Consider the following 19764-nt stretch of genomic DNA (forward strand, 5'->3'; position numbering starts at 1 on the left):
TGTCCGCCTGATATGAAAGTCTGCCCCTCCCGCGGCTCGCTATGGATGCATTCTATATGCGCTCAATGGGGCCAGCGGCAGCAGCGCTGACCCCATTGAGAACATATAGAAGACAAATCCTTCTTCTCTGGCACAGCTGTAACAGCTGTAGCAGAGAAGAACGATGTTTGCCCATTGAATTCAATGGAGCGGCAATACAGCATGTTCCACTGAATGCAATGGGCTGCCGGCGATCGCAGGATGAATGGTCGGAAAGGGGTTAAATATATAACCCCTTTCCTGCAATTCATCCAGAAATGTGTTACACTAAAAATATATACCGGCGTATAAGGCGACCGGGCGTATAAGACGACCCCCCAACTGTCACCTTATACGCCGGCAATACAGTGGAGCAAAGAATAAAAAGCATTACTTACGTTTTTAGATGATCTGCGGCGCTCCTGCAGGCTGTCACTCCCTCCTAATCCACGGCAAAGTATTCCTTTCTCCACAAAAGGCTTGAAATCCCCGCCTCCAGAAACACAGCCAATCACAGCCATTCAATGACATCATTGTCATTGGCTGTGATTGGCTGAAGGCACGTGTCTTTCTGGAGGCAGGGATTTAAAGCCTTTCATAGAGAAAGCTTGTCTGCCGTGGACCAGGAGGGAGTGACAGCCTGCAGGAGCGCCGCAGATCATCTAAAAACGTAAGTAATGCTTTTTATTCTTTGCTCCACTGTATTGCCGGCGTATAAGGTGACAGTTGGGGGGTCGTCTTATACGCCCCGTCGCCTTATACGCCGGTATATATTTTTAGTGTAACACATTTCTGGATGAATTGCAGGAAAGGGGTTATATATTTAACCCCTTTCCGACCATTCATCCTGCGATCGCGGGCAGCCCATTGCATTCAGTGGAACCTGCTGTATTGCCGCTCCATTGAATTCAGCTGTGGCAGAGGAGAACGATCTTTATGCTGACAGTGGGGGGGGGGCACTCTTGCCGCTATTGTGGCTTAATAGTGGGACCTGGGAACTTGAGATGCAGCCCAACATGTAGCCCCTCGCCTGCCCTATCCGTCACTGTGTCATTCCCATCACTTTCTTCAATTGCCCAGATTTTCACACATGAAAACCTTAGCGAGCATCGGCGAAATACAAAAATGTTCGGGTCGCCCATTGACTTCAATGAGGTTCGTTATTCGAAACGAACACCCGGACATCGCGGGAAGTTCGTTCCGGATAACGAACACCCGAACATTTTGGTGTTCGCTCATCTCTAATGCTGATCAAATCGAGGATCCGGGACCCATATACTGTTCTTTGGCCCTTTGCTGTTTCTGTTTGTCATGCACCCATTCAGTTTAAGGGTGGCGATTTCGCACTCAAGCACCACTTTTTTCGAGTAACTGACTACTCGGGCAAAAAGATTCAGGGTGCCATGGGGCGGGGGGCGCTGTGGTGGAGCGGGGGGTAGCAGTGGGGAACAGGGGGGGGAGCTCTCTCTCTCCCCCCCCCCCCCACTCCCCACTCCTGCAAACCCCCGATCACCCCCGGCACCCCCTGAATCTTTTCGCCCGAGTAGTCAGTTACTCGGAAAAAGCGGTGCTCGAGTGCGAAATCGCCCTAAACGAGTACGTTCGCTCCTCTCTAGTGCCTAACCACTAGCGGTTTTTTTCCGCTGCAAATTCGCTGCATTTTTTTCCCAATTGTCAATGGGACTTTCTAATGTTAAAAACGCACCGCAAGGCAATGCAACTTGTGTTTTTGGTGCGTTGCATTTTTAACATTAGAAAGTCCCATCGACAATTGGGAAAAAAATGCAGCGAATTCGCAGCGGAAAAAAAATGCTAGTGGGTAGGCCCCCTAATGCCACCAAGTTGTCATTACAATCAAAGTAGGATGAAAAGAGAAGAAATGCAATTCCATCATTGTTTTTTGGAGTTTAGTTTTTATAGCATTCGCTGAAGAAATCTACATTAACTTTATTTTGAGGGTTAAAAGTATCCTGTCACCTGGTTCATGCTGCCCAAAAGCCAGTGTAGGTTTTAATCTGAAACGCTTAACACATTCTGAAGTTATGGAGGTGGGTCACGCTGGCCTCCCTCCGCCTGCAGCATCCAGTTTGACAGCTCTCTCTCCCTTTAACCCCTTCATGATGCCGCATTTTTTTTTTCCATTTTCGTTTTTTCCTCCCCTCCTTAAAAAAATCATAACTCCTTTATTTATCCATCCACGTCGCTGTATGAGGGCTTGTTTTTTGCGGGACGAATTATATTTTTCAATGGTGCTTTCTAATGTACCATATAATGTACTGAAAAACTTTTTAAGAATTCTAAGTGGAGTAAAATGAGAAAAAAGTAGCGCAGAGACAACTTTTTTTCGGTTAGAGTATACATTGACACCGGCCTTGTATAAGGAACGGAGTATTGGTTTGGCCTGCGGCTCTCCAGTTAACTGGATTTGGACGAACCCCGGATAAAGGAATTGTTACAAGCCCACTTGGATCTTTGGTGTAGACATGGTCACCTGTGGTTGACATGTCGAGCACCAGGTGAGTTTTGATATTTACTATTCTACTTATTTAGAAAAAAGTGAGTCTCTTGAAGTGCAAGGCGTTCTCCTTGATATACATTACATTAATGTATATGGATTGGAACTACAGAGAAGTGAGTTACAAGATCCTGGATAGTTCAGGCATATATGGAGAAGGCCTACCACTACATGTACCTTGCTGATGCCACTTTTCACAATTCGAGAGCCAATATATTTGCTGCTGTTTATGCCAAATGTGGCACAAAATGCTCTAACTTTCGGTGAAAATGTAATTAAAGTTGCTTACAGAAAAAGAAGATGACAATGTGTGGTGCTATGATGTAACATTTAAGTAAGAGAACCCTCCTACGAAGTGATATAATGGAAATATCATTTCTGGTTTAGTAAAGTTTATTTCTGATGCATAAAACATGCCTCCATTTCCGTCTGCACCATCACATTCCATTCACATAGTTCAAGTGACCTACAGAAGAACGAGGGGAGAGAGAAAGCAGGGAGGTTAATATTGCCAAGTGAACTAAAGTGTGTTTATATGTCCTTGTCAGCCCTGTTCCAGAGGGGCCCTTGATCTTATTTTTTTCTTTTTGGGACCACCAAGGAAGCTCTTTGCTGTAGTGATAACAAAATTTGCCATTTGCAGTTCTTATTGTCTCCCTGTCCCTCCAATACACACTCTCTAGACTTGCTGACTGCGATTTCCCTCCACTGATATAGGACAAAGAAAAAAATCAATAAAGAAGATTATGGGTCATACGAAGGTCCCAGCTTACCAGAAATTATATTTTCAAATCCGTGAATGCACTACGGACACAGTGACCCACATGATTGCATATCTACTGTCATATATCATGTTTAGTATCCACATGTAGGTAAATTCATGATATGAAAAATGGGGGGCCATAGTTTCCCTGTTGGAGTTCCTCCTAGGTAAATATGGCCAAAATATAATTTCCTAATAATTACTAGTCTTTACCCAATCACTGGTGGTAACTCTTTTTAGAATAAAGCTTTAAAGTGTATTTAGTCAGTTTCCTTGACTTTTTAGGTGATCTGTAACCCCAAAGTGTGTTACTCATGTGTCAGCTAGTGGAAACCAAGGTGACTAACCTACCCATCAGAAATTGGGCATTCTAGGGTGTGCACGGTGCGATCTGGCCTTTATCTTGCACAAGTGGAGGATTTGGGGGAGATGGAAATAAACCAACTCTGTGGTCTCCCCCTGAATGCAGCATGTCATAGGTTGATGACTGTCGGACCCATAAAACCCCTTTACCGTGACACAAATCACACTCTTTCCCTGTCATCTGAGATGTGTCTTGTTGGAATGCACATATTACAGCTCTGAAGAGTCACCTGCTTCTATAAAGTAAAAACCATGTTGAATACCCATTAGTAAAATAGGAGTAATGCTAAGTAAAAGCAATAAAGCCTCATAAGAAGATGGAAGTGATTCACAGTCACATAAATGGAACTTTTCTGGTTAATTATTAAAAATCCATCTCACATTTTTTCTTCATAGTTTGGCTTGTAAAGTGCTGAATTCAGAATGATAGCGGTATGTTCAAACATATTTCACAATCTGCGGGATTCTATTTTATAAGGTACATCTCGTACCTTCTCATAGGCTTCTAGCTGTCTGAGAAATATCTTACAGGGTATTCAAATTTTACTTAACCCCTTCACTCCTGAGCCATTTCTTTTTGGGTGTGTGTGTAGGGGGGGAGGCTACTTAGTATTATACTTGTACATAGATAAGGCATACAAAGGGTGCCAATCCCACTAATACATGCAGGCTTATAGCTTATTAATGATACCACATATGACTCGACCTGGCAGGCTACTCTGTACCTCAAAAGTGAACCACATTAGCTCTGACACCCCAGGCTCCCGCAGCATCTTTTCAAAAATTATAACTTTTAGAAGAAAAGATTTTCTATCGCCATGGTAACTTTTTTTGTGGGTTAGGAAGGCTATCATAATCCTTAAGGAGAGCACCTAGAAAGTGTGTGAGGAGACTTATAAGGCCACCCATGCTCCTCTGGGAAATATGCAAATGGGAAGATGGAAAATATCACTGCATAATTCTGGCACTGTGTATTTTTTCCTGACAGCCTTCGCTGTGTGGGTTTAATAATTGATATTTTAATGCACTGGCCTTTTCCAGAGAGTGATACCAACTATGTTAAAAATTGGGAATTCTTTTTAGAGTTTCGTATTTTCCGCAATATTTTTTAAAAATTTATTTCATTAATTTGCAGGGTTTTTTTAGACCCTATAGGGATATGAACTCACGATTGCTTGATCACTAACACAATGTCTATACAATATATATATATATATATATATATATATATATATATACACACTTCTATACGCAATCATCGTCTGTATCTAGAATGTGGCGTTAGCCATGCCTCCGTATGGCAAAATTTGTCTATGCAGAAATGGTATTCTTACAAATTTGAAGAAGCCAAAACATGATCCAGACCATCAGAATATGCAATATGGGTGCCAAAGCAACTTCAGAAAAACCCTCATTTTCCCTACCTGTTGCCGCTCAGTGCTAAGGCAGATATGGCAAAAAATTTGGCCATTGCATTGTGGTGTTGTGGTGTGGTGGTGGTGTTGTTTGAAATCTGCGGCAATGAGACGTGTGCTGCCTTCACCTGACATAAGTATTTTCTCAACATATTCTGCTTAAGACAACGCCATCATTCACATAGCCTGAAATGAAGAAAATGACTGTTAACATTGGAAAAACAAAATTATGAAGCACAATGTTGCTTTTGTGGTGAAATTCTCTGCCAGTTTGATATATTGCACGCCTGCCCCGCATTTGAAAGATAAAAATGGAATCCAAGATGGCGGCATTCAAAATGGCCGTCATGTTAGTGACATGGACAGATAGGTTTCTCCTTTCCCCTGCAGCTTGTATGCAAAATTGTATAACCATTTACCAAACCATTTTCATTCCTAATGGGTGTTTCCATGCTTTTGAGACATCCTATTTGAGTCTGTATCACTGGAGTACCGCTAGGGATCAAATTGGTCGCAATTGCGACCTGGCTCCTTAACAAACAGGGCCGCCACCATTTACAGTAGAACCGCAGACTCCCCTGGTGTGTGGCTCTCCTATATTTGAGAGACTGCAGTTGTAATTCGTCACAACTGCAGTCTATCAGTGAACTGCTGACTACATGATTGGTTGGGCCAGTGGTGGCTAATAGCAAGGAGGAGAGCGGAACATCCAGTGTGACAAGGTTTGTACCGCATGTAATCATATATGTATAGCTGGTATAAGCTATGCCAGCTGTCCATATATAATTATATACAGAGGGTATCCAAGTTATACCAGCATGCTCCATATCACTACACATCTCGCTGTATGTAGTGATATTGAGCATGCTAATGCAACCTGTGTATCTCCTGTATATAACTATATATGTACAGCTGGTATTACATACATATCTCCTGCATATAGTGATATAGAAGATGTTGGGTATAACCTGGGCATCTCCGGCATATAACTGTATATCTACAGCTAGTATAAGTTATACATCTTCCTGTATATAGTGATATGGACATGCCGGTATAACCTGTGTGGGTATCTCCGGTATAAAATTACATGTACAAGCTGTTATTGTAGTGCGCCAATACAATGGGGCCCCTCCATAACTGTATGCATGCAATTGTCTTGTCAGTGTTTTCTGTGTTGCAAGAATGGCGTGCATTGCCTAGCTGCAGCACTGAATGGGTTAACTGTCTGGTATGCGAGTTGACTGTCTGGGTTACGTATCTTTTCATCTGTCACGTGACCGTACATTATAGCGAGCCAGGACCTACAGATAACTGTGGCTTCTCCTGACGTCCCGTGAGGTTTCCCTTTTGCACCACCTGTCCAGGAAACTGCTGAACTGTATTTGTTGCTAAAGTTGAATAAAACAATCGGTCATCCATCCGTTTCTGGGGGCTGCATCCTAAAAAGTATCCGTGTGCATGTGGATTTACCCTGACAACCAGAAATTCCCCCACAGAAGCTGCGCGAGGGAGAATTTACTCCACCATCTAGGAATTCCCCGCTACAGAAGAAACGGTGGCGTCACGAGTGACTAAAAGGACTCAGGTAATCCCTAAGTGGGTTCTCCTTTATTAACCTGCCCTCGGCCCTTGGACGTGTCACCGGTTACCCTCCGGGTGGGAGACGGTGGAGCCACCATCACCAAGCCCAAACTCTACCCCGCTGCCTCCTTGGCCGTGGCCCGCTTCTCGGATGCTGCAGGACGGTGTTAACTTGGCGTGTCACGAACAGGGTGAATCTCATGTTCCTGTTCCCAAGAAGCTGCTAAAAAGCCACAGAGGAGACGGTTTCTGGCCATTTTCTTGTTGCGAAAGAATTTTGCCCGCGCAACGCTTAAGGTGAAGTTAGTTTCATTTCAAGGCCCTCTGTTTCTTTCAGTCGTCCAGGACAAGATCCCTCCGACTCTTAGGCCTCATGTTTACGGGGAAAATATATTTTAAAATGCGCAGCGGATCACCCGCGCGGGTGATCTGCATGTAAAATTTCCCATAGGAATGCATTGACCACCCTCATTTTCCCCGTGGACATGAGGCCTTACAAATAGATTGCGGGTCTTCTGAGCCTACGGACATTCGTCAGAGTGGTGCCAGACTGAGTAGTGTCTAAAATGCAGCAAGATGATTCTGATTTATATGTAGCAGAAATGCGCTACTGTCTACAAAAGGACTGTGTGGTGTTATCGGATTGTATAGAATTGCCTGCAATACATAGTGAGCAACCATTGGGATTTATGGACTGTGACACTAGGGTGAGTCAAGATGGCGCCCAGCCCTCATGTTTCTCATGGAGTTCCCAGCCCGTGAAAAGTTCCCACCAAGAAGTTCCGGCCAAGGCTGGGCCAAAAGTATTTGGGGGGGGGGGGGGGCACCACGGAGCAACAGTCTACAGCAAAAGACTTTCCAGAGGAGAGATTTCCCTCTGTCTCCAGCCAACTGCTGAACTTATCCACACAAACATGCCAGCAGCTTCCCGAGTGAGAAGAGATGGCAACCTACACATCTCTGTGCTGCATCCCAGCTGGCTACCAGCCTCAGCCAAGATTTTACTTGGGTGACGAGCCTGAACTACAGGGGTTGGCGATGCCGCTACCATTCCCTATCTCTCCAATACCTGAGGGACGTTTGGAAGAGCCCTCCAGGTGGGAGTCTGTTCGGCAATGAGGCCTGAAGCCTGCCAAGAAAAGGTCCCCTCCGGTTTCTGCTGTTCAAGAGGAGTCCGTCTCCACCCCAAATCTAGAAACTTCCAAGTTATTATCAGAGTCCGCTTATACACCGTGGATCATGATCCACCGGGGCAACACAAAGGCCCGTGCAATCGTACCTCCTGGGTTGCATCCCCATATTAGGGACATTGAGGACCCTGAGGTTCAGCTCTATGTGCAAGCTCGTAAGCTGGTGGCGCCCTCAACTGAGTTACGTCGTCCTCTCAGCAGACCTTCACTGGTCACTACATTGCCTAGGGATTTGGAACCGTTGGAAGATACGGAATCTAGAGCCTTTTTGTGCCCGAGCTCGTCTCTCTGCTTTTCTTTGGGTATCCGTTCATGGAGCAGCTGTGAGACTCTGACAGGTTTTACTACCGAATCTGAATCAGAGGTTGAAGAATCTACCACTACTTATCAGGTAATCAAGTACCTGAGACTCCCTCATGGTAAGACTGTTTATTCAAGAACTTTTGCTATTATCTTGCTTTTGAAGTTTAGTAAGAGACTTTGTGTGCTATTTCAAAGACTTCTATTTTTTCGAATGTTATCATGAAGGACTTTAAAGTTATTCAAGTAATTGTGCTGGAAATGCAATGCTCTTTACCTTCATCATAAAAAAAAACTGTTATGCAACGTTTAAGCTATTGTGCAGGAGGGTAAAAAAAGAATGCTTAGAAAAGTTTGGTTGTCTCTCTAATGGATGTCTGGTGAAGTAATTGTATGCAAATTAAGTTAGGAGGTTCCTGCCTGCAAATCTTTTTCTAGCTGTGTAAGAGTGACAGAATGCTCTTCTTCCTGCCCCAGGGGAGGCATCCACAATATACATTTTTCTTCAGCTCAGTGGGGAGTATATACCTCAGGTTGCTACCTGTCAACCCTTTTTCAGTTTTGTGACTAATAGGGGTGTGATGCCTTGTGTCTCTTTCTACTAGTCCTTGGGAAGAAGAATTATGTAAGTGCCCCATGGCAATGTTAGTGCATCCTGGATTCTGTCCAGCCTAACAGATTTTTGTGGTAATGGCCATACCACTTTCCGCACATGCAGTCATAGAAATTAATACTAAACACAAAACATGACGCCATAAGTAGTCTCAGTAAACTTAGATGGGTAAGCTTTAAAGTAGCACCGGAGGGTGAGTTGTGTTTACAGGTTTCGCCTGGCCCACTCAATAACTGTGTAGATTGTGCTCCAGATGTCATTCATTGTGCAGGACACTGAAAGCTAGTCCGCTCCAGATATTAAACTCTGCTTTGGAGGTGCTGGGGTCAGCTTGTTTTTAAGTAGGGGGTAACTGTAGGGGCCCAGTACAATGGGGCCCCTCCGTTACTATATACATGCAATTGCCTTGTCTGTGTCTTCTGTGTTGCAAGAATGGTGTGCATTGCCTAGCTGCAGTACTGAATGGATTAACTGTCTGGTATGCGAGTTGACTGTCTGTGTTATGTGTCTTTTCATCTGTCACATGACCATACTTTATGTATGGGAGAGAGAGTCTGTTGGGGTGTTCTGTTCTGGACCTGCAGCAGAGAGGTCTTCAGGAATCCCATACAGGTACCTTCAAACTGTATGGTGCAGACTGAAAGAGACTGAGAGAATGGCCTAATGACGGTCACTATCCCCAGGAGTTCGGCACCGTAAACCTGACCGTGAGTGTGGACTGGTAGAGATTAGGAGAGAAGAGAATGTGGTACCGGGCCAGGACCTACAGATAACTGTGGCTGTGGTTTCTCCTGATGTCCCGTGAGTTCTCCCTGTTGCACCACCTGAACAGGAGACTGCTGAACTGTATTTGTTGCTAAAGTTGAATAAAACAACCAGTCACCCATCCGTTTCCGGAGGCCTTGTCTTAAAAAGTACCTGTGTGTGTGGATTTACCCCGACAACCAGAAATTTCTCCACGGAAGCTGCGCAAAAGAGAATTTACTCCACCACCTAGGAATTCCCCGCTACAGAAGAAACTGTGACTAAAAGGACTCAGGTAATCCCTAAGTGGGTTCCCGTTTATTAACCTGTTCTCGCCCCTGGGACGTGTCACTGGTTACCCTCTGGGTGGGAGACAGTAGAGACACCGTGACCAGGCCCAAACTCTACCCTACCTCTACCTCTACGCTATCTCCTAGCCCATGGCCTGCTTCTCAATGCCGCAGTATAAGTGATATATATTATTGTATACTAGCTTACCCGTCGCGCGTTGCTGCGAAGACAGACATACATATATACATTCGTTTTTATATATCTAGATAACAACCAATGAAAGCGCAGCTTTCAAGTTACCTCAGCGGTATAATATATAGCAACCAATCACAGCGCAGATTTTTTATGTTACCTCAGCGGTATAATATATAACAACCAATCGCAGCACAGCTTTCATGTAACCTTAGTAGTATAAGAAGTAGCAACCAATCACAGCACAGCTTTCATGTTACCTCAGCATTCTCAATATCCAGCAATTGTCAAGCGAAACGTTCGGCGGATGCATCATTTTGTAGTTGAACACGCATCCCGTTGCTCGTAATGCCTTTTGCTTTTGTGCTTGAGATGGAAATCAAACGATCTTTGTCTGGGGGGCATAACTGTAGACAATGCTCGCACGCGTGCCACCTATCGTAGTATAGATGTACTATGCCAGTAATCTTCCCAGGAGTGCACTCAACAACTTCCCAAAGTTTCATGGCGATTGGATGAATGGTGAAGTAATGCATAAAGGACAGACAGACATTCATTTATATATATATATATATATATATATATATAGATATAGATATAGATATAGATAGATGACATCGGGAAGTGAGAGAATTAGATTCCGTACGTAAAATTTGGACGCTAATTTTTTTGCGCTTAGAATTGAATAATCGAGTTGGGACCCATTAGCTTTTCCTATTTATGACATAATCAATGCTCGTGTCAAATTTCAAGTTTCTATGATATTGGAAAGTGAGAGAATTAGATTCCGTACGTAAAATTTGGACGCCAATTCTTTTGCGCCTAGAATTGAATAATGGAGTTGGGACCTATTAACTTTTCCTATTTATGACATAATCAATGCCCGTGCCAAATTTCAAGTTTATATGACATCGGGAAGTGAGAGAATTAGATTCCGTACGTAAAATTTGGACGCTAATTTTTTGGCGCTGAGAATTGAATAATCGAGTTAGGACCCATTGTCTTCTCCTATATATGACATAATCAATGCTCGTGCCAAATTTCATGTTCCTACGACATCGCGAAGTGAGAGAATTAGTGGCAGTGATGGAAATTGAACGATCTACGTGGGGGGGGGGGGGGGGGGCGTAACTGTCGACGATGCTCGCACGCGCGCCATTTATCGTAGGATAGTTGTACTACGCCTATAATCTTCCCAGGAGTGTACTCAGCAACTTCCCAAAGTTTCATGGCGATCGGATGAATGGTGTAGTAGCGCATAAAGGGCAAACAGACAGACAGACAGACACGCATACAGACAGACACGCATACATTCAATTTTATATATATAGACTAGCGTACCCGTCGCGCGTTGCTGCGAAGACAGACATACATACATACTTCGTTTTTATATATCTAGATGACGGCAGCAGTGACCACTGAGGTTTTGTAGGCCGCTGCTTCCCCCTTGCAGGCTGAATAAAATAGCCGTTGTGTGAGAATCGCTGGGGGAGGGGGGGAGACATTCTTACTGCTGGGAGAATTGCTGGGGGGGGAGGGGGAGACATTCTTACTGCTGGGAGAATTGCTGGGGGGGGAGGGGGAGACATTCTTACTGCTGGGAGAATTGCTGGGGGGGGATGGGAGACATTCTGACTGCTGGGAGAATCGCTGGGGGGGGATCGGAGACATTCTGACTGCTGGGAGAATCACTGGGGGGGGATGGGAGACATTCTGACTGCTGGGAGAATCGCTGGGGGGGGGGGGGGTGGGAGACATTCTGACTGCTGGGAGAATCGCTGGCGGGGGAGCGGAGGCATGACTGCTGGGAGAATCGTTGGGGGGAGGGGGGGCATGGTGACTGCCAAGAAAATCTCTGTGGGGGAAGAGGGGCATGATGACTGCCAGGAGAACCGCTGGGGGGGAGCCATTATGACTGCTGGGGGAACCGCTTGGGGGGAGGGGGGCATTATTATTGCTGGCGGACAGCTGGGGGTGGCATTGTGACTGCTGGTGGACCACTGGGGGGGGGGTATTATGACTGCTGGGGGAACCGCTGGGGGGGGGGGCGCGGGCATTTTTACTGCTGGGGGACCGCTGGGGTATGTCACTCTTATTACTAATGGGGGGAGTGTCACTATTATTACTGCTGTGGGATGTCACTATTATCGCTGGGGTGAAGGTGTCACTATTACCGCTGGGGTATGTGTACATGTGGCAGAAATGGGCAGGGCTCTTTCAGAATAGACCGGGTGCAGATTTTGACTGCTTTTTAGATGCGGAAATGCTGCAGAATTTTCCAAAGAAATCTCCGCTGAGGACATTCTGCAGTATTTCCGCGTCCAAAAAGCAGTCAGAATCTGCACCCGGTCTATTCTGAAACAGCCTTGTCCTTTTTAGAACGACGGGGGTAAAATCATACGTTGTGATAAGCCCCGCCCCCTGACGTGTTGGTGCGATACATAAGTGGGTTTTGGGTTGTAGTTTGGGCACTCGGTCCCTAAAAGGTTCGCCATCACTGGCCTAGTACATGTTTGCCCACTTCCAACTCCAATGGAGACTGACTGTAAATGGCTGGCGTGCTCTAGTATTTATGGTTTCAAGCTGTACGTGTCATTGCATACAGTCTATCTATCTATCTATCTATCTATCTATCTATCTATCTATCTATCTATCTATCAGGGTTATTGCATACAGTCTATCTATCTATCTATCTATCTATCTATCTATCTATCAGGGTTATTGCATACAGTCTATCTATTTATCTATCTATCTATGACATCAGGAAATGAGAGAATTAGATTTTGTAGGCCGCTGCTTCCCCCTTGCGGGCTGAATAAAATAGCCGTTGGGTGGAACATACAATTTATCTGGCTGCTGTGGCTTCTTAGGAAGATATCCTAGTACTTGTTTACCCACTTCCAACTCCAATGGTAATTGGCTGGCGTGCTCTAGTGGTTCCAAGCTGTACGTGTCATAATAGAGCCTTAATGACATCACAGTGCAGCTTTATAGAACATGTTGGGGCATGTTCAAGGGCGTCCGATGTTGATGACATCAGTGATGACATCACAATAGCAGGTGGCTTACTTATTCGATCTACGTGGGGGGGGGGGCGTAACTTTCGACGACGCTCGCGCGCCATTTATCGTAGGATATTTGTACTATGCCTATAATCTTCCCAGGAGTGTACTTAACAACTTCCCAAAGTTTCATGGCGATCGGATGAATGGTGTAGTAGCGCATAAAGGACAAACAGACACGCAGACACGCAGACACGCAGACACGCAGACACGCACGCAGACAGACATACATTCAATTTTATATATATAGATAGTGATGTATACCATGCTGGTATAGCCTGGATATGTGCTGTATATAATTATACTAGTACCACTACTAATGCACCATTTACTAATATGATATAATGAAAGGGATTGGAGTTGGTCAAAATATTTCCGTGCAAGATTTACAAACTTCAGCTGGTGGCTGAGATTACATTGTGGCTTGTTGCTGTGTCATGTAAGCTGCATTACCTTCACGGCAGCATTGAACCCTTTGTGGTGACATGTTTGCACAACAGTGACGGTTTGTTACAATACTGGACAACGGTTGACCAGTAGATGAAGGCTGGACTGGTGTTGGTGGCATTAGCACTTGAGATGACATGATATCACGTTCAGAAGATGTGAAGATAGCGGTGAAGGACTATGCTTCAATGTTGTTGGTCAATATACACTGCGAGCTATGTATTTGGACACTTGTGAGGTGTCGCTTATTGGAGTCTCCCCACAGGTGTCCAGCTACAAGCTGCCAGACTGAATACTGTTGTATCCATAGCAACTGAGGCCAGGGGGGTTTGTGTGGGATGTAGTCCACCTATAATCCCTCATTCAGTGCACAGGGATGAAGGCCTATGATGACATCACTGTCATGTGATCAGGGGCGGAGTTCAGAGCCCATGTGACTGGTCACATGAGGATGACATCATCACATGTAACTCACACAGTCACTCATCACTCACAGACAGGTTGTTAGTATATTGATATGTACAGCTGGTATAAGTTATACATCTGCTGCATACAGTGATATGGACCATTCTGGTGTAACCTGTGTATCTACTGTATATAATTATATATATGCAGCTGATATAAGTTATATTGTTATTAGCCGTTTGGTCCTTTATGATCCTTGGTGACCCTAAAGGCTCCCTCCCTCCATGTTTTTCGATCTTGCTCTGCTTCTTTCAGTTGTGTGATATCCATGCCAGTATCAGCTGTGACAGTATCGGCCATCGTGTTCTTTGGCACCAGGTGTTCTTTTGCCACTGATCTGTGCAACCATTATAGATTTTTCTAGCGTTCGTATTACATGGCCAAAATCCATGAGTCTGATGTAACAGGCCAAAGTATACGCCCGGTCTGGAATATACCCGGGGTTGAAAGGGTTTAGGCTAGATTATACCTCCGGGTATATTATCACCTAGGCCAATTCATACCCCCTCAGGCCTGATTATACCCCTATGATAACAGTAGTGTTGAGTGGTATACACAAGAATTACTTAATGTTTTACCATTTTATTGGGGGTTCAGCTTTGTCAGGAAAGTTAAGTGAGAAAGCTAAGTGACTTAAATCTTAAATCTGTAAACACATAGACTTTTATTACTTCAACCAGAAAAACTTCAATCACTAAAAATATTAGCTTTACACAAAGATGAAGGATTCCTCCCACACTTCTAAGTAGTGCTTACACATTCACATGAAGCACCCAAAACATAGTCAATCACAGGCTTTAGCAGTTCATTGCCTTCATAGCAAACCTGTGTTTGGCCCAGTGGTCATGTGCACAACCAATGGCATATGACTGCAGCTGTCGTCTTATCGGTTCAGAGTGGCGGAGACCGGGGCTCCAGTGCTGGACAGAGAGTTACTCAGAGTATTGCTTCTTTCTTGGTTCCACAACCAGAGACATTTTTCTATTTTTGAATACTGGAAAATCTCCTTAAGGGCTTATTCAGATGGGCGTATATCAGTTGTGGGTATTAGTGTATCTTGACACCACAAGGTATTCCTGGTGGAGCCAAGATTGACGGGGGGTGACGCCCCCTATCTCTGATTGGGTGCACAGGCTGCTGGCCGACTGCTCCTGGAAGCCCACTAAAGAATCGTGGACCAACTGATAGGCTGTGGTGGGAGAAGGGCAAAAGGCCAGAACTCCCCCTCACAGTTGAAGCGGTGTGCACCGTGCCCAAAAGGGAAGGCAAAGGCAACAGACAATTTTTTAACGGCAGCGGCCGGAACGCAGATCAGTGCCGCCAGCCGAGAGGGACGTGCCGCTTACAAGTAATACATGAGTGGACGTGCGCGTAGCCCTCATGAGTGCACTGCTGCGCCATCACACATCTGTCATACGGCCAGCCGAATTGACATAACAGCCGCCGCCCGTGAGGGAGCCTGTACATGAAAGGGACAGGTGAGCACCCACAAATGTCGGGCGGGTGGCCCGAAACACACAGGCTGCAATGTGTGCATTGATTTGGCCCTGTGCTGCTGCCTGAGTCTGACGGTTACAATAGTTATTTGCCTTACATTATGACATGAAAATGGTGGCATGTTATAGCAGTAACCTCCAAGCACTTACAGATAATAATGTAAGGCTAACAAGTATAGTAACCGTCAGCCTAAGGCAGCAGCACAGGGCCAAATCCATGCACACTGTGCTGCTAGAACCTTGTAGCCTTGAGCTAATCAGGAGCTGGGGGTGTGACAGGGGCGTTCTCCCTGTCAAACCCCTAGCTTCTGGTGGCGTCAAGGTACACTAATACCTCAGTTTTCATAATATTATTTTCTAATGGCAATTGCTCCTCTCAGGCCTTATTCAGGTGTATATCGGTCGGGTTTTTACGCCCAGCCGATATACGCTGCCTCTCTCTGCAGGGGGAGGAGGCTGGACGAGATGGGAGCAGTGCACTGAGCTTCTGCCCCCTCCCCGCCCTCGCCACTGTTTGCAATGGGAGGGGGTGGGACAGGGCAGAACTTAGCTCCGTCCTGCCCCTCCTATTGCAAACAGTGGAGAGGGGACGGGAGCTTAGTGCTTATCTCCCGACCCGTCCCGCCTCCTCCCCTTGCAGAGAGGGGCAGCGTAAATCGGCTAAGCGTAAAAACATGACCGATATAGGCCAGTCTGAATAAGCCCTGAGAGGAGCAATTGCCATTAGAAAAGATTATTGTTTGTTCCTGCCATTACTTATGAAGGCAAGTTACACTTGTGTGTTTGTGCGTGTATTTGCAGGCACAAAATCTGCATGCACAGTACACGGAGAATAGAACCCTTTTGACTTCAGTGAGTTTGTTCTCATGAGTCTGTTTTGCAGCATGCTCTATTTTTGTGCACATTTGCACACCAAAGGCCCTATAGACGTCCTAAATACACAAGAGGATACATAAAACACTGTGCAAAACCACAGGAAAAAAACACATCTGGAATTCATTAGGCTAATAGCCTTTTAATCCACGGAGAGGCTGTGTTGCGCGCGCATGTGAACTGGACCTGCATGGGCAAAAACTACGGTACCATGCGCCGATATGTGTGCAAATATACCTCAACCAACCTTGTTCACAGCGCTAATACATTGTGCTTCAGGGTATTATATATATATTGTAGCGGTGCATTACACAGAATGACCTGCAGAGTGTGCTAGTCAGGCATTCTAATACCTGCAAGAGGGAAACAAAGGGTTAATACCCTAGTTGTAGCAAGAGTTAGCTACAAAAGAGGCAGCTGTGCAGGAAGCAGAGAGAGAGGACCAGTGCAGCAGAGCTGAGGTGCTGCAGGCTGGTGGCCTAGCAGAGGCCAGAGTCCGACACGGGCGACAACCCTGGACTCACACCCAAGGTGGGGTGCATATGAACTGTGTTTTCGTTCTATGCTGTGTGCTGTGAAAATAAAGTCTGGCAGGAGCCAGAGATAAAGAAATCCACGTCTCTGGAGTTTCTACATGTGTGGTGCGCCATTTCCATATAAGAGAGGTTAGCGATCCCGAGGCGAGTGCACCCCGCTTGCTACAAATATATATAAAGGCACCATAAATTCCAGGGCACTTTACAGAATGTGGAGAACAATAAACATGAACTACATGAGTTACAAACTGGTAAAGAGGGAGAGAGTACCCTGTCTGCTCACCGTTCGGACAATCCCTTTAAGGGCCCTTTTACATGGGACGACTTGTTGTGCGGAGATACCCAACAGATTGTTCTGGTGCTTTTACACAGGAACCAGCATCGCTAGTGAATGGAGGCGGAGCGGCCAAAGATCGTTCCAGGCCGCTGCCTCTAACCACAGTAAACAGGCAGTGATTCGTAAGTGAATGACTGGCTGTTCACATGGGCCAATGCATCATTCTGGTTTCAGCATGCACAAACTGAACGATGAATGAATTCTCATTGATCGTCCAGTCGGGACGTACATTTACACTGAGCGATAGTCGTTCAGATTCCCGCTGGATGAGGGAATTTGAACGATTTGGCCTGTGTAATACGGCCCTTAGATTAGTTCTCAGTGTGGCTTCAGATGAGCGTATGTGCAAATACAATCGCCTCAGCGCAACGTATTTGGGCAGTGACTGAGGTTGATTTTTGTGCGTATCGGTGGATAGTAGCATCCTTTTTTGCGCACGCAGGTCCTGTTCATATGTCTGTGACACTCCTCTGCCCAGATTTAAAAGGCTATTTAGTCTAATGAGGTCCAGATGTGTTCCTTTCACTGCAGTTTTGCGCAGCATATTGTACATGCATTTGCCCACCTACCATAGATTTTTTCGGTACGCAAATACGAGGATTAGAGCAGGACAAATTTTTTTGCTCGCGACCGAAATGCATACAAATTGACATCAATCTATTCTCCTGTATTGTACGCGTATATATTTTGCATGCACAAAAATGCATAGCGATACGTCCGTGTGAAGCTGTGCTTATTGGGAATTCAGTGTTCTGTGGAGTCTTCTTGAGGCCCATTTAGACGGGATGAATGTAGGGCAAACGATGCCCGCCACTCCTTCCTGCACATACTAGCTGCGGTGCTGCTGCATGGGATCTAGTATCGCTGGCTTACATGTGCGGGGACGAGTGCCGGCCATCGTTTGCCCGGTGCCTCCTAGAGAGGTATTTTCTGGCCTGGAGGGGTATAGTTTGGCCTAGGCCATAATGTACCCAGGGTATAATCTAGCCTTGGCCATTTTAACCCCGGGTATATTCCGGACAGGGGTTAATTTGGCCTATTACACCAGTCAGGACTTCTCTGTTACTCTTGCTCTACAGGGTATGCGCATTAGCTTCCGCCAGCACCATAGTTTGAACGCATCAATCCTCTTTCTATCAGCTTTTTTCACAGTCCAGCTTTCACATCCATACATGGCCATGGGGAATACGATAATTTGTATAATCCCGCATTTAGTTGCTATGCGGATATCCCTACTTTTAAGATTTTGTCCATGTTTAGCATCGCCCTTCGCCACAATACTATCCTACATTTTATCTCTGGCACATATTCTCCAGCCTGATCAATAATCTAACCAAGGAAGATGAAGTCTCACATGCATTCTACGGCCACGTTGATTTTGTATTGAATTTGGCCATTTTATGCAATTTTTGTCTTCTTTAAATTCAGGTAAAGGCCCATTGTTTCACTTTCAGTTTTAAATCTTACATATCAGCTGCTTCAGACCGGCTTCTGTTTCTGCAAGCAGAGATGTGTCTTCTGCACAACGGAGATTGTTGATGTTTCTTCCACCTATTTTCACCCAGATTTTCAATTTGTCTATGTCCATTTTCCGCATGATCACTTCCACTTATTGGTTAAACAAGAAGGGTGAGAGGATGCAGCCCCGTCGGACGCCTTTGCCAATCCTAAACCAATCTGTGTCCCCATACTGTCTTCTCACAGTGGCTTCTTGATTGGTATAAAGTGATTTTATCAGCTTGACTAGATGTGTTAATATGCCCAACTCTTGTAGGGCCTGCCATAGCATGTCATGGACAACGCAATCAAAGGCCTTGATGTAGTCGATGAAGCACATGTAAGTATTCTTTTGATATTCTACAGCTTCTTCCATGGTCCATTGCAGTTTTGCAACATGGTTGTGTGTGCCGCGTCTTTGACAGAATTCTGCCTGCGCATCAGGGTGTGCCGCTTTGACCATTGATCTCAGTCTTTCCTCTATAAACTTGAGAAGGTTCTTACTTGCATCAGGAAGGAGGGCTTTTCTTTGGTAGTTAGAGCAATTCTGGAAGATGCTTTTCTTTCGTAGAGGGATGAAAACAGATCTTTTCCAGTCCTGTGGCCATTGTGTGAATACCATACTGCCTGCCACAGCGCATAATGGTCTTTATGGATATTGACAGCAATAGCTCTGCTGATATGTTATATATGCCTGGTGCTTTATTTTTGGCCAGTTTTTTTTATTGCCATAACGACTTCTGACTCCATAATGGAGGCTCCAACTCTACAGGCTCCACCTCATGCAATATTCCAGGTACATGGCTGCAAGCATATAGCTACTCTGAGTATTCCCTCCACCTATCCTTGAACATGAAACAATTAGGACAGCAATCCACTGCTAAAATGGTGTATTCTAATATATATTAGATAATATAAAAATGGGACTCACCCGGTGTCTCGCGGGATCCCCTCCTGGGAATCTCCACTAGCACCTCCACGTCCCAGTGATCCTGTAATAAATTTGCTGTAGGGATCTTCTGGGTCTTCCTCCTTATCCTGTCGCTGCAGGAGAGCCGCTAAATAG

The sequence above is a fragment of the Eleutherodactylus coqui genome, chromosome 7 (assembly GCF_035609145.1).
Source record: "Eleutherodactylus coqui strain aEleCoq1 chromosome 7, aEleCoq1.hap1, whole genome shotgun sequence".
NCBI lineage: Eukaryota > Metazoa > Chordata > Amphibia > Anura > Eleutherodactylidae > Eleutherodactylus > Eleutherodactylus coqui.